This window comes from Schistocerca gregaria, chromosome X (genome assembly GCF_023897955.1).
Source record: "Schistocerca gregaria isolate iqSchGreg1 chromosome X, iqSchGreg1.2, whole genome shotgun sequence".
Taxonomy (NCBI): Eukaryota; Metazoa; Arthropoda; class Insecta; order Orthoptera; family Acrididae; genus Schistocerca; species Schistocerca gregaria.
The window spans coordinates 456,108,189-456,122,536 of NC_064931.1; the positions used below are offsets into that span (position 1 = coordinate 456,108,189).

The 14,348-nt window shown below is 48.9% G+C and overlaps 1 protein-coding gene across 3 annotated transcripts in view; it reads right to left on the bottom strand.

Annotated features, from left to right (window-relative positions):
* Nucleotides 1-14,348, bottom strand: part of LOC126299299 (filaggrin-2-like) — a 492,536-nt gene that overhangs the window by 335,471 nt on the left and 142,717 nt on the right. The gene's annotated exons all lie outside the window — the stretch shown is intronic.

The following is a 14,348-nucleotide window of genomic DNA, read 5'->3' on the forward strand; positions in this document are numbered from 1 at the left end:
AGGTATACAATAGGGGAGAGGACGGAACCTTGGGGCAGACCGGCCGAGGGGTAGAAGGTGTATGAATCTGTGTTACGGATGGTGACATAGGAAGGACGTTGGGAGAGAAAGGACCCAATCAGACGGACATAGTTGATATGAAGGACGAAGGTTTGGAGTTTGAAGAGGAGACCGGAATGCCACACACGGTCGTAGGCGAGTTCAAGGTCGAGTGAGAGGAAGATGGCGGAGCGACGAGAGTTGAGCTGTTCGGAGAGGAGATGAGTGAGGTGAAGGAGAAGGTCATCGTGTGTGTGTGTGTGTGTGTGTTTGAGGTTTACGGGCGCTAAACAGCGTGGTCATCAGCGCCCAAGCGCATAGAAACAGGAACACAGGCGGTGAAGGGACGAAGACGGACGCCGAACAAGGAGAACGGCTAAAAGACACAGGCCTGACGCAGTTCCAAATGCGCACATACAGAGGCAAAACAAGAGGAGAAGAAACACACTAAAAAAGGAAAGGAAACACAAGGAAAAGAGAACTGATACCGAAGTGAAACAAGGAGGTAATCGTGACTGGCGGACCTCTTACCTAAAAACTGGGTGCGCCAGTCACCCAGCAGCACATTAAAACCTTCTCCCTAAAATCCGAGGCAACAGATTGGACAGGACACAAAACCGTAAAACCTTAACCACAGTCGCTGCGTCGTCTTGCAAAATAGAGGACAAATCCGGTGGCAAGGAAACCACCGCCCTCTGGTCAGAGAATAAAAGACAGTCAAGTAAAATGTGGCGGACAGTAATCTGGACGCCACAAGCACTGCAGATTGGGGGGTCCTCCCGCCGGAGTAAAAAACCATGCGTGAAGGGACTGTGTCCAATGCGGAGGCGAGTGAGCAGAACCTCATCCCGCCTGTATGACTGGTAGGACGTACGCCATGGTCGCGTAGTGGCCTTTACCAGACGCAGCTTATTGTCAGAAACTGCCAACCACTCCTCTTCCCATTGATGCATAACACGAAAACGCAAAAGGGAGGTTACAGCATGGAGGGGGACGGCGCATTCAACAACGTGAGGGAGGGAACATGCATCTTTGGCAGCCACATCCGCCAGTTCGTTTCCCCTAATACCCACGTGCCCCGGCACCCAGCAGAAAGAAACCTCCTTCCCCTGCCGTTGCAGGTGGAGTAGGGCATCATGGATGTTCTGGACGACCGTATCCGCTCGGTACAACTGTTGAATGGTCTGAAGGGCACTCAGGGAGTCAGAACAGATGAGGAACTTAATACTGGGAACACATCTCATCTGCTCCAATGCCCGCAATATTGCAAACAATTCGGCATCGAGGATGGTAAACACCGCAGGAAGCCGTAACTTGACGACTCGATCAGGGAAAACAACAGCACAACCAACAGAGTCCCCCTGTTTAGAGCCATCTGTGAATACAGGTACATGGTCCGGATGCTGGTTTAAAATATCGTAAAATAAGGAGGTAAAAACAAACGCCGGAGTGCAGTTCCTCCGGTTCTCCGACAAGTCTAAAAGGATGCTGGGCCTCTGGAGCAACCAGGGAGGCAGGCGAGTAAAACCTTGTCGTTGGGGGGCCACACGCTCCACACCAAGGGACTGAAGCAAATGCTTGGCTCGAATCCCAAATGGTTTTGTTGCCCTGGGACGACTGGAAAAGAGACGTTCCATAGGCGGTCGGGCAACGGTAGGGTACGCAGGGGAGGTAGGACAGGCAAGGAAATGACACACCCGTCGCACCATGAGGAGTTTCCGCCGGATGGCGAGCGGCGGTTCCCCTGCCTCAGCACACAGGCTGGGGATGGGACTGGTACGGAAGGCACCAGTGGCCAGCCTGATACCCTCATGGTGTACTGCGTCAAGGATCTTCAGATACGAAGGCCTTGCTGACCCATACACGGTGCAAGCATAGTCAAGACGCGATCGGACGAAAGCCCTATAAAACTGTAGCAGACGCGCCCGATCTGCTCCCCAGGACCGATGGCTCAGACACTTCAAAATATTCAGTGCCTTCAGGGCCCGCACCTTGAGGTCTTTAAGGTGAGGCAACCACGACAACTTGGAATCAAAAGTGAGGCCCAGGAACCTCACAGTGTCTCTAAAAGGAAGAACGGTGTCCCTCAGACGCAATTCAGGGGAGGGAAAAGGACGCCGAGAACGATTAAAATGAACACACACAGATTTGTCTGCAGAAAAGGTAAAACCCGTCTTTGCAGTCCATGCCTCTAAGCGCTTTATCGTAAGCTGTAACTGCCGACTAGCACTGACAAGACTGGAGGAAGAACAGAAAACAGCAAAATCGTCCACAAACAAAGAGCATTGGGCAGGACTCCGGATAGTGGACGTGATACTGTTAATAGCAACGGCAAAGAGGGTGACACTTAAAACGCTGCCCTGAGGAACACCATTCTCCTGCACGTACAAATCCGATAGCACATTACCAACCCGATACCGAAAGAGGCGGTGAGAAAGAAAGGACCGAATGAAGATGGGGAGACGGCCACGAAAGCCCCACTCATGGAGTTGATTGAGGATAAGGCGGCGCCAAGTAGTGTCATACGCCTTATTAATGTCAAAGAAGACCCCTAGACAATGCTGGTTACGTAGAAAGGCCTGCTGGATGGCGGCCTCAAGCAGGGTCAAGTTGTCTATAGTGGAACGACATCTCCGAAAGCCACACTGAGAGGGGCTAAGGAGTTGCCTGGTCTCGAGCAGCCAAACCAGGCGGCGGTTGACCATGCGTTCCAACGTCTTCCCAACACAGCTCGTCAAGGCAATACTCCGATAACTACTGGGATGCGTTCGGTCCTTCCCTGGTTTGAGGAGGGGAATCAAAATTGCCTCCCTCCACGAGTCAGGGTACGTGCCAGATAACCATATCATATTGAAACAGTTCAGGAGAACTTCCTTGGATGGCAGCGACAGGTGCCGCAGCATGCTGTACCGGATTTGATCATGACCAGGCGCAGTATCATGAGCCACAGACAGCGCAGAATCCAGTTCCCACATTGTGAAGGGGCAGTTATAGGGTTCAGAATTTAGAGACCGGAAGTCCAAGTGACCCCTTTCGACGGCAGTGCGGTAGCGGCAGAAATCTGGATCACAGTTAATAGTGGCGGTAGATTCCGCAAAATGCATGGCCAGTGTCTGGGCAATGTCTCTCGGCGCCGTGAGGAGACATCCCTGATGCAGCAATGCCGTGACAGGTAGCTGGCTGAGTTTCCCGGAAATCCTCCTGATGGCTTCCCATACTTTCGTAGAACTAGTGGAGCGAGAGATGGAATTCAAGAACGATTGCCATGACCGTCGTTTGCTCTCTTTAATCACCCGCCGCGCTCTGGCCCTTGCCACTCGAAAGGCCGCAAGATTGTCAGCTGAGGGACGGCACTTGAAGCGGCGCAGTGCTGCACGGCGGGCGCGGATGGCTGAGTGGCACTCAGTGGTCCACCAAGGGACAGGACGCCTCTTGGGATGACCGGATGACCGTGGGATGGACAATTCAGCAGCATGAGAGATCACGGCTGCAACATGGTCTACCCATTCGTGGACGCTGGCACGGTGTTCCAAAACAGCCAGTTGGCTGAAAAGTGTCCAGTCAGCTCTGCAAAGGTGCCACCGGGGCGGCACTGGTAATGCCACAGCCTCATCCAGGAGGCGAATCCAGAGGGGGAAGTGGTCACTAGAATGGAGGTCAGCTGCAGCCTCCCACAGAGCAGAATCCGCGAGTGCTGGAGAGCAAAAGGAAAGGTCAATAGCCGATGACGATCCGGAAGCAGTACAGAAATGAGTGGGAGCACCAGAGTTGAGGAGGCACAGTTCTTCAGACATCATGACGCTTTCCAGAATGCGACCCCTGGGGCAAGTAGTCCGAGAGCCCCATAAGACATTATGAGCGTTGAAGTCCCCCAGAAGAAGAAACGGGCGAGGGAGTTGGCTAATAAGGTCCATGAGAGCCTCAGTGTCTATCGCATCCGGAGGTGGTAAATAAACAGAACAGACTGTGAGCCTCCGACCCACAAGAATGTCAACTGCAACTGCTTGCAAGTCGGTGACGAGAGGGAGCTCAGATGAGCGGTGCACATCACGGACAAAAACTGCAACACCACCCTTTGCCCTTTGCCCCGTCAGATCATCTTTTCGATATGCGGTATAGCCGCGTAAAGAAGGAGAATCAGTGGCCCGAAAATGTGTCTCTTGGAGACATAAGCACAAGGGGCACTCTCGTATGAGGAGTTGTAATTCGGCCACATGCGTCCTGAAACCATTCAGGTTCCACTGTAATATGGGAGCCAGTGATCAGGGTGGTTGAACTTTCACCCTGCCTCTGTGCTTTGGAGGAGAGACCGTACTGGCCGGAGATTTATTCCTGGGGCGAGAAGATCGCCCCCGGTCGACATCAATGTCCATAAGATCCGATGACGACCCACGGGAGATGTCAGACAGCACGATGGCATCATCATCGGACCGACGCTGACTAGTCTCCTCAGGTGGCAGAACCTTCATCTTCTGAGGCTTTGTCTTGGGGGGCTTGGAATGCAGAGCCTTGTCAACAGTTGGAGGTTGACTCGCCTGGGCAGAAGGCGCCATATGGGGGGAGGCTGGAAGTACCTCAATGTCAGCAACCACGGCCTTGTCCGATGTAGCGGGGAGAGCCGCAGATTGCAAAACAACCGCAGCAGCACAAGTGCACTGGCAAGCGCAGGTTTTAGTGCTAACACTAGCAACCTCCGTTTGTGTAGCAACAGTGGCCAGTTGTGCCGGTTTTTTGAGAGCGGAAGCGAAAGATGTGGAAAACACAGGAGGTTGCATGGCCTTAAAGATCTTCTTGGCCTCACCATAGGGGATGCGCTTAGATGTTTTAATCTCCTGTACCTTCCGCTCTTCGAGATAGATGGGGCAGATCCGGCTCCAGACAGGGTGACTCCCAGAGCAATTCACGCACTTCACAGGCGATGAACAATCGGCTCCGTCATGGGCAGGCTGACCACATTTACCACACGTGGCTATTCCATTGCACCCCAACGTAGTATGCCCAAAGCGCTGACATTTAAAACAGCGCATTGGGTTGGGGAAATATGGCCGTACGGACAAACGTAAGAAACCCGCTTTAACATGCTCCGGCAGTCTCGGGCAACTGAATGTGAGAATAAACGAGTCAGATTTGACGAGGTCCCCATTGACTCGTTTCATAATGTGCTGCACGTCAACAATTCCTTCGTCAGCCCACTCAGATTTTAGCACGTCTATGGGGATATCCACCAAGTCCCTACACGTCACAACACCCTTACTATAGTTCAAAGTGGAGTGGAGCTCGGTCTCGACAGCGTACTCTCCTAGACAATTTGCTTTCCGAAGGGCAGCGACTTGACGGGAACTAGAAGTTTCAACTAACAGAGTCCCATTGCGCAGTCTCTTTACAGATTTCAGTGTTCCTGCAATTCCCTCAAGACCCTTGTGGATGTAAAAGGGAGAAACCCTCTCAAAGCTACCCTCCTTCCTTTTAATAATCAAAAACACATTCTGATTATCAGCATGTGCTCCGTTACTACATTCTGTTAAATCTCTAGCAACACCAGGCGCTGGAGGACTCGCAGCGCGTAGCCGCTTTTTCGATTGGGTGTGTTTTCCTACCAGCGGCCCACCCAAGCCACTGGTAGGGGGAAATGTAGAGGTCGAAGGGTCCATTGTGGTCCCACGAGCAGCTAGGGAACTAAAAGTCCGCTCAGACAGAGCCCCGCGTGCCTGAGTAAGCCTTATACAACTGGGGTGCGGCAGGTGCCCCAGAGGTTGCCCGCTTGCGACTGTTCCACCCCAACAGCCATGCATCTTCTAGGCGCGGAGCACACCGAAAGATTGAGGGGTTTTTATAGAGGTTGGCCTTCCTCGCAATCCAGGCGGTCAAGCCAAGATTACCATTCCCCGCAGCACACAACATTTCACCGCCGCGCCGTACGGTGGTCGCTGAAGCATGTCCGGGGGTTACGGTGACAGGACACTGGCGGCGCAGACCAGTCCCCAGCTCAGGACCCCGGGGTCGCCAAGCCCGTACTCAGCAAGTGAATGCTGAGCCCCTGGGGGGGAGAAGGTCATCAGTAGAGAAGGACGGTCGAAAGCCGCACTGGGTAACGGGAAGGAGGCGGTACTGGCGGTGGTGCTGGTGGATGCGTCGGGTAAGGATGGATTCCAGGACCTTGCTGAAGACTGGGGTAAGGCTGATGGGTCAGTAGGAGGAGACAGCGGATGGACGTTTGTAGGGTTTGAGGAACTTTAGGATACAGGAGGTTTTCCACAGGCCAGGGTAGTAGCCGGTGGACAAGACCACATTATATAGCCTGGCCAGGGTGGAGAGGATGGAGGCGGGAGTTTCACGGAGGTGGCGATAGGTAACACGATCATCACCGGGAACGGTGTTGCGTTTCGTGCGGAGTGTAGTGATGATATCTTGAGTAGTGATGGGGGCATTGAGTTCGTTGGGTGTAATGTTGTGCAAGTCTGGAAGCTAGGGGGCGAGGGGAGGGACAGAGGTGTCAGTTCGATCGCGGACATCCGGGAAGAGGGAGTAATCGAACTGGGGATCGTCAGGGAGGGTAAAGATATCGGAAAGGTAGGAGGCAAAGTGATTGGCCTTACTCAGGTTGTCAGGGAAGGGTTGGTCATCATGAAGGAGAGGGTAGTAGGGGGGTGGGGGTAGATCCGGTAAGGCGGCGGAAGGCGGATAGGAAGTGTAGCATTAAGACGGGTGCATGTATGTCGCCAGTCCTTACGTGTCGTTGTAGTTGCCGGTGGCGTCGTAATGTGTCCGGGTCATGCGTGTGAAGGGAGGCACAGTAGAGACGGAGGAGGAGGAGGAGGACGGGCTCTGGGGGCTAAGTAGGACGGTGCGGGTTGATGGCGACGGAAGGGGCGTGAGCCTCCACGGCCTCAGACAAGGTCTGCTGGAGGAAAGAGGCGGCAAGGGTAAAATAATTAGGGTGGTGGCAGGTGAGGGGGTGGCTATCGACCTGGGTAGAGAAGGTATCGCGGTAGGCATTCCAGTCGACACGTGAATAATCATGGACGTATTTCGGGGAAGGGTCGATGCAAGGATCGGGACGGGGCGACGACCGTCTGAAACTGTGAGAGACTGCAAGTTCCCGGAGTCAACTTTATAGCAAAAAATTGTCGCGAGAACGCTTACGCATTGGCCTCCGTCACTGGAGCTTTCTGTACCGAAATCGACGCCCTCTGGAGCTACTGTTCTGTCTGTGTCGCGCAGGCGCATGCGTAGGTGAAAACTACATGTCCACCCTCTGTCGAAATGCGCGCCCGAATCGCTAAAACCAGACGTCAGATGTCAACAGACGTGTCATTATGAATAAAATGTCTTCTCTCAGAGGGAATTAGAAAGATCACTGGGTCCCAAGTCTTGTCCAGCTGAAAACCGCAATCACGATTTATAAGATTTTGCGCTAGGCCTATCTCCACAGATTCTTTAATTGCTGAATCCCCGAGAGTTCTCACTGGGGCCAAGATTTTTGTGGCAGAAAAATCCATAGCGTGTCCTGTGGTAGTCCTGTGCTCAGCTACGGCCGACTTACTGGGCTGCAAAAGGCGAGTGTGGCGTTCGTGTTCAACGCACCTTTCATGTACTGTGCGTGTCGTCTTAACGATGTAAGCTTTGCCATACTGGCAAGGAATTTTATAGATCCCGGCCTTCCGCAGACCCAGATCGTCCGTTACTGAACCGAGAAGGGCACCAATCTTCCCCGATGGTCGGAAGATCACTTTAATTTGATGTTTCCTTATAATCCTGCCTATATGAGATGAAAGGTTGCCGACGTATGGAAGGAACGCCCTGGACTTGAATAGCTCCTTATCCTCTTGATTTTGTAGGTAGCCACGTTTCTTCCTTTTTAGCGCTGTTCTAAACTGATGTGGAGAGTAACCATTACCTCTGAACACCGACTCTAAATGTTCCAGCTCCTTTGGAAGGCTGTCTTCATCATAAACAACATGAGCCCGCTGCACCAACGTTCTAAGGACGTCGGTAGTTTGTGCAGGATAACAACTCGACGCTTGCAGGTAAATGTCCGTATGTGTTGGCTTACGCTAGACAGAATGCCATAATGGCCCGTCCACACTCTTAGTAACCAAGACGTCCAAAAATGGCAAGCAACCATCCTTCTCTACTTCCATGGATGTTCTTGTGGATTGTGTTCAGATGTTGCAAGAACCTTGACAATTCTTCTTCACTATGGGGCCACACTACGAAAGTGTTATCTACATATCGCCAGAAAACTTTCGGTATAAGTTCTACCGAGTCTACTGCCCTTTCCTCAAACTCTTCCATAAAAAAACTTTACTACCAAATGCGAGAGAGGACTGCCCATGGCAACACCGTCAGTCTGCTCAAAATATTCGTTGTTAAATAAAAAGTAGGTTGAGGAAAGGACGTGATGGAAAATCGCTGTTATGTCGGCCGTGAACTTATTGCTGATGAGCGACAAAGAATTCATAAGAGGAACCTTAGTGAAAAGCGAGATGACATCAAAGCTGACTAGTAAGTCAGTTTCATTGAGTTGAAGGGACTTCAGTCTACTAATAAAGTCAGCAGAGTTGCGAACATGATGCACGCACTTCCCCACAAAAGGTCTCAGTAAAGAGGAGAGATGTATCACCAAATCATACGTGGGGGCGTTAATATTACTGACGATCGGCCGTAACGGAACCTCTTTTTTATGGATCTTCCGAAGATCGTATAACCAGGGTGGCACAAAACTGTGAGGTCTTAGTCTTATGGCCACTTCTTGCGGAATAGAAGAATTCAGCAGGTCTGATGTTTTCCTTTCCACTTTCGCTGTGGTGTCTTTGTCAGTCTTCCGATACATTGGTTCACTCAGCAAGTTTTAGATCTTCTGTTTATAAACCTCACGCGGCAACAGCACTGTAGCGTTTCCCTTATCCGCTAGTACGACCACCGTGTGAGGATCTTCTCGTAGCTTTCGTAGTGCTGCCCTTTCCATGGCAGAAATGTTGCTCTTCTGACGTGGAGTTTTCGTGAGTACACGGCATGTTTCACGTCTTATTTTAGATTAGATTAGCACTTGTTCCATAGATCATGAATACAACACTTCGTAAAGATGTGGAACGTGTCAGGTTAATAAAAGGTGTCCATACAAGATATTACATTACACAAAATATTACATGACACTTAATATTTTAATTTTTAGTGGGATTGGGAAAATTACCCACTTACTATATCCAAAAATTCATCTAATGAATAGAAGGAGTTGCCATTAAGAAATTCTTTTAATTTCCTTTTAATTGCTATATGGCTATCTGTCAGACTTTTGTTGCTGTTAGGTAAGTGACCAAAGACTTTTGTCGCAGCATAATTTACCCCCTTCTGAGCCAAAGTTAGATTTAACCTTGAGTAGTGAAGACCATCCCTTCATCTAGTGTTGCAGCCATGTACACTGCTATTACTTTTGAATTCGTTCGGATTGTTAATAACAAATTTCATAAGTTAATATATATATTGTGAGGCTACAGTGAAGATCTCTAGCTCTTTGAATAAGTGTCTGAGGACGATCTTGGATGAGCTCCAGCAATTATTCTGATTACACGCTTTTGTGCAATGAACACTCTTTTACTCAATGATGAGTTACCCCAGAATATGATGCCATACGAAAGCAGAGAATGGAAATAGGCGTGGTAAGCTAATTTACTGAGATGTATATAGCCAAAATTAGCAATGACCGTAATAGCATAAGTAGCTGAACTCAAACGTTTCAGAAGATCCTCAGTGTGTTTCTTCCGCTTCAACCCCTCATCAATGCATACACCTAGAAATTTTGAATATTCTACCTTAACTACCGTTTTCTGATCGAAGTCTATATTTATTAAAGGTGTCATTCTATTTACTGTGTGGAACTGTATGTACTGTGTTTTCTTCTACAGCATCACTAGGAAGAGGTCTAACAGCTTCCTCAACAGCACTAATAAAATCATTCAGAGGCAGGGTTCTCGGAATAGGGGCGAAGTTCAAGCCTTTCCCAAGCACAGACAGTGTCACCTTGTCTAAAATTTTATCCGTTAAATTGACCATTGCACGTCGAAAAGCATCTTCTTACGGGAACGCTGCTGACAGCCGGGCTAACTTCGAAATCTGTCTTGAAGTAGACTCTGTATGGACCCAGTCAGCTCTTGCCCAGGTCACGCCATCGACCCATGCCAGGAAAGTGATGGCAGGCTGGATGCAATCTCCATACGCAGGTGAAACAGCCGTTTCGATATGACGTCCAGTTCACGGCGAGTAAACCGGATTCTCTCTTTCACTAGTACTAAGCTCGCCTTTCGTATAATGAATTTTGCAGCGGCGGTCTCGATAAAATGTCTCACTCTGGCCAACTGCGGGATAAGGCAATTGTCCCGACACTTGAGTAAAAAACACAGAAAACTTAACAGTCTCGCTCGCTTATTGCGTAGCTTGTCCAAGCTCTGGATTTGTAATGCCATCGCCTCCCTGAAGAGGTATCTGATGTGATTCTTGAAGTTTCCCCGTCGTATTGAATGTTCGATGAGATTTCGGGATTGCAGCCGGATCATGTTGATTTCTTGCCACGATATTTCGGGCTGGCAATTGTCCAGCTATCTTAAGGTGAGTGTCCGTCACTGCAGACTGCAAGTTCCAGGAGTCAACTTTATAGCAAAAAATTGGCGCGAAAACACATGCGCATTTGGCTCCGTCACAGGAGCGTTCTCTATCGAAATCCACGCCCTCTGGAGCTACTGTTCTATCTGTGTCGCGCAGGCGCATGCGTAAAGGTGAAAATTAGAGGTCCGCCCTGTCTCGGAATACGCGCCGCGTCTCTAAAACCAGACGTCAGATGTCACCAGACGTGTCATTATGAGTAAAATGTCTTCTCTCAGAGGGAATTAGAGAGATGACCGGGTCCCAAGTCTGCTCCAGCTGAAAACCGCCATCACGATTTGTACGATTTTGCGCTAGGCGTATCTCCACGGATTCTTTAATTACTGAATCCCAGAAAGTTTTCGCTGGGGCCAAGATTTTCGTGGCAGAAAAATCCATAGCGTGCCCTGTGGTAATACAGAGCTCAGCTACGGCCGACTTACTGAGCTGCAAAAGGCGAGTGTGGCGTTCGTGTTCAATGCACCTTTCATGTACTGTGCGTGTCGTCTTACCGATGTAAGCTTTACCACACTGGCAAGGAATTTTATAGATCCAGGCCTTCCGCAGACCCACACCATCCTTTACTGAACCGATAAGGGCACTAATCTTCTCCGGTGGCCGGAAGATCACTTTAATTTGATGTTTCCTTATAATCCAGCCTATTTGAGATGAAAGGTTGCCGACGTATGGAAGGAACGCCCTGGACTTTAATAGCTCCTTATCTTCTTGATTTTGGTCACGTTTCTTCTTTTTTAGCGCTGTTCTAATCTGATGTGGAGCGTAACCATAATCTCTTAACACCGACGCTAAATGTTCCAGCTCGTTTGTAATTTTTTTTACCTATTATACATTAAAGTTTATCCTTTTATTTCAAGTACCACACAATCTCATGTCAGCTCCCTGAGCGAAGCTGGTGCTCAAGCTAATATACAAGAACATTAGCCCAAAGTACTGTCTTACAGTTAATTAAACCACCAATTTCAATGTTAAAATACTCAAAATACATAAAAAACTGAATTGGATGTACAGAATCCCACACACTATTAGCGTAAGAATTAGAGGCCATATCAATGAAGAATTAATTAACATGTCGCGTCTTAATTACTCAACTAATTTTCCCAGGTCCGCAGACAATACCGAGATATTATCTACATAGAGGAGGATTAGTTGGAGGGAACAGGATGAGTTTGATTTTCGCAGTTTATTTAATACAGAAAACTGCTCAATATGCCGAAATATAGCTTGGCTTCCTAGTCTTTATTTCGAATCATTATGGAAGCCACGCGGTGCTGGACACATACAAGGTCTGTCGCGTTGTGGGTATCTGCTCCAGTTTGGGCCACCTAACTTGAAAGCAAGAATTCGGCCGCTCCAATTTATTAGGTTGACTACAAGGACCTTTTCCTATACCCAGGAAGTGCCCTTTAGTTCGTCGACCGAGTCTTCAAATTGCCCGGAGAGCAGCTCTACACTCTATTCCGTTGCAATTACTAAATGTATCGAATCACGAGGTTCATCGTGCAGCAGTTACCACCATTTTGTGGCTATTGTTGTTTCCCATTACCTTGGGAGCAGCCTTGTGTTAACCATCTGCGGGTTGCTCTCGATGTTTACAATTTCTAAGCATGCAGCAACTAAGATGGTTGCAGCTCTGCTGTCATTATTTAGCACCGCGAGATACCGGCGCTGTAAATCGACATGTAGCGTGGTAAGCTCTATTTTCCGACCCCTGTTACTGTAACCGCATTTTTGACATATGGTTGCCGGCCGGTGTGGCCGTGCGGTTCTAAGCGCTTCAGTTTGCAACCGCGTGACCGCTACGGTCGCAGGTTCGAATCCTGCCTCGGGCATGGATGTGTGTGATGTCCTTAGGTTAGTTAGGTTTAAGTAGTTCTAAGCTCTAGGGGACTGATGACCTCAGAAGTTAAGTCCCATAGTGCTCAGAGCCATTTGAACCATTTTTTGACATATGGTTAGCTTCTTTGTTATAGTGAGACATATCAATTCATTTTGCACTCTCTCTAGCAATTGGTCCGTGTACTGAAGACGCCGTTTTTCAGAATAAAATTCAGTAGTTCGTTGCAAATATATTTTTATTACGCCTTACTAGTTTCGACAGATTAATTTTTCATTTTCAGAAGCTTACTGTATTAAGGATACTGTAAGTCTCTAGACCTCGGCGTAGTAAAAATGTATTTGTCACTGGCGACGGAATTTTATTCAGAAAAATATATACTAGAGTTGCTAAAAATTAGAGCCACGGGTAAAATGAGGAAGACATTATTGTTTGTATGAACTTCTGTTCTTCTGTAGCAGTCGCATTGCTCTCCTAGCGGTTGCTTCATTGTGAATGATAAGTTACGAAGCGTGTGACAGGGCTGCCTCTCATTTGTGTATCAGTTCCAGAATAGATCACTGCCACATGACAATGACTTTCATTGGTCTGTAACTTCCCAGCTCTCGCTTCAATCACTTCCTTACTCGGCCATTAACGCCTGCAGTAAAAAATGAAGTCCGACGCCTGAGACAGAAGATCAGTAGGTGAATGATCTGTTAGGGAACAATGACAGTTAGAACAAATAATTCAGACTCTTAAGAGGAGAGATGACAGAGACCCCAATCATAGCTACAGTTATTCACCCAGTCAACCAATCACGCTACAGACGTGGCGACCGTGACAGTACGGACTAGGTTTCACAGACACTAAATTTTCTGTTAGCCGTGGTCGCGAGTTTCCAGTTTGCTCACCGAACTACTGTTGTAATAGCGATGAAAAGGACGCAGCCTTTTTTCCGTTAACCATACTCTGTAGGTGCCATCGAAATTCATTTCCAAATTCAGAGACTGGGTGGGCTCTTATTACTTTTTTTCTCATTGCAAGCAGAAATACTTTTGCCTTAAGGGAACGCTTGCGGAACAGGAACGGTGATTCGGCGGACGCAGAAGGACAAAAGCTGGACGTCCTGCGTGGCGCAGTGGCTTCTCAAAGATGTTGCGGAAAGCAGCCTTTAAGGCCAATTCACACTGGCCGTAACGCCACAGTCACGTCATGGCACCGTCAAGTCACAAGTGTATTCACACTGTCCGCCGGTTCACGGCACATCAAATCAGTTGAAGTGACGTGACCTCAACTCGCGTGACTGTCCTCAACTTTTTTTTCCTTCGTTTTTCTTCTCGTGGGAATTGCGATCTTCGCAAGATAATCTTCAACTGCTTTTACATGCGAAGGGCACACACACGACGTGATAGCTTATGCATTGATCAGCCAGAACATTATGATAACCTACCTAATAGGTGATGTGTCCATCTCTGCCACGGATAATAGTGGCGACGCATTGTGGCATGAAAGCAATGAAGCCTTGGTAGTTCGCTGTAGGGAGCTGACACCACATCTGCACACACAAGTCACCTAATTCGCCTCCATTCCGGGGTGGGGGCGATGAACTCTGACGCCAAATTCAATCATATCCCAAATGTGTTCGATCGGATTCAGATCTGGCGAGATGAGGGGCCAGCACATCAATTGGAACTCGCCACTGTGTTCCTCTAACAACTCCATCACGCTCTTGGCCTTGTGACATGGCGCATTACTTGTTGAAAAATGCCACTACCGTCGGGACGCATGATCGTCATGAAGGGGTGTATGTGGTCTGCAGCGAATGTACAGTACT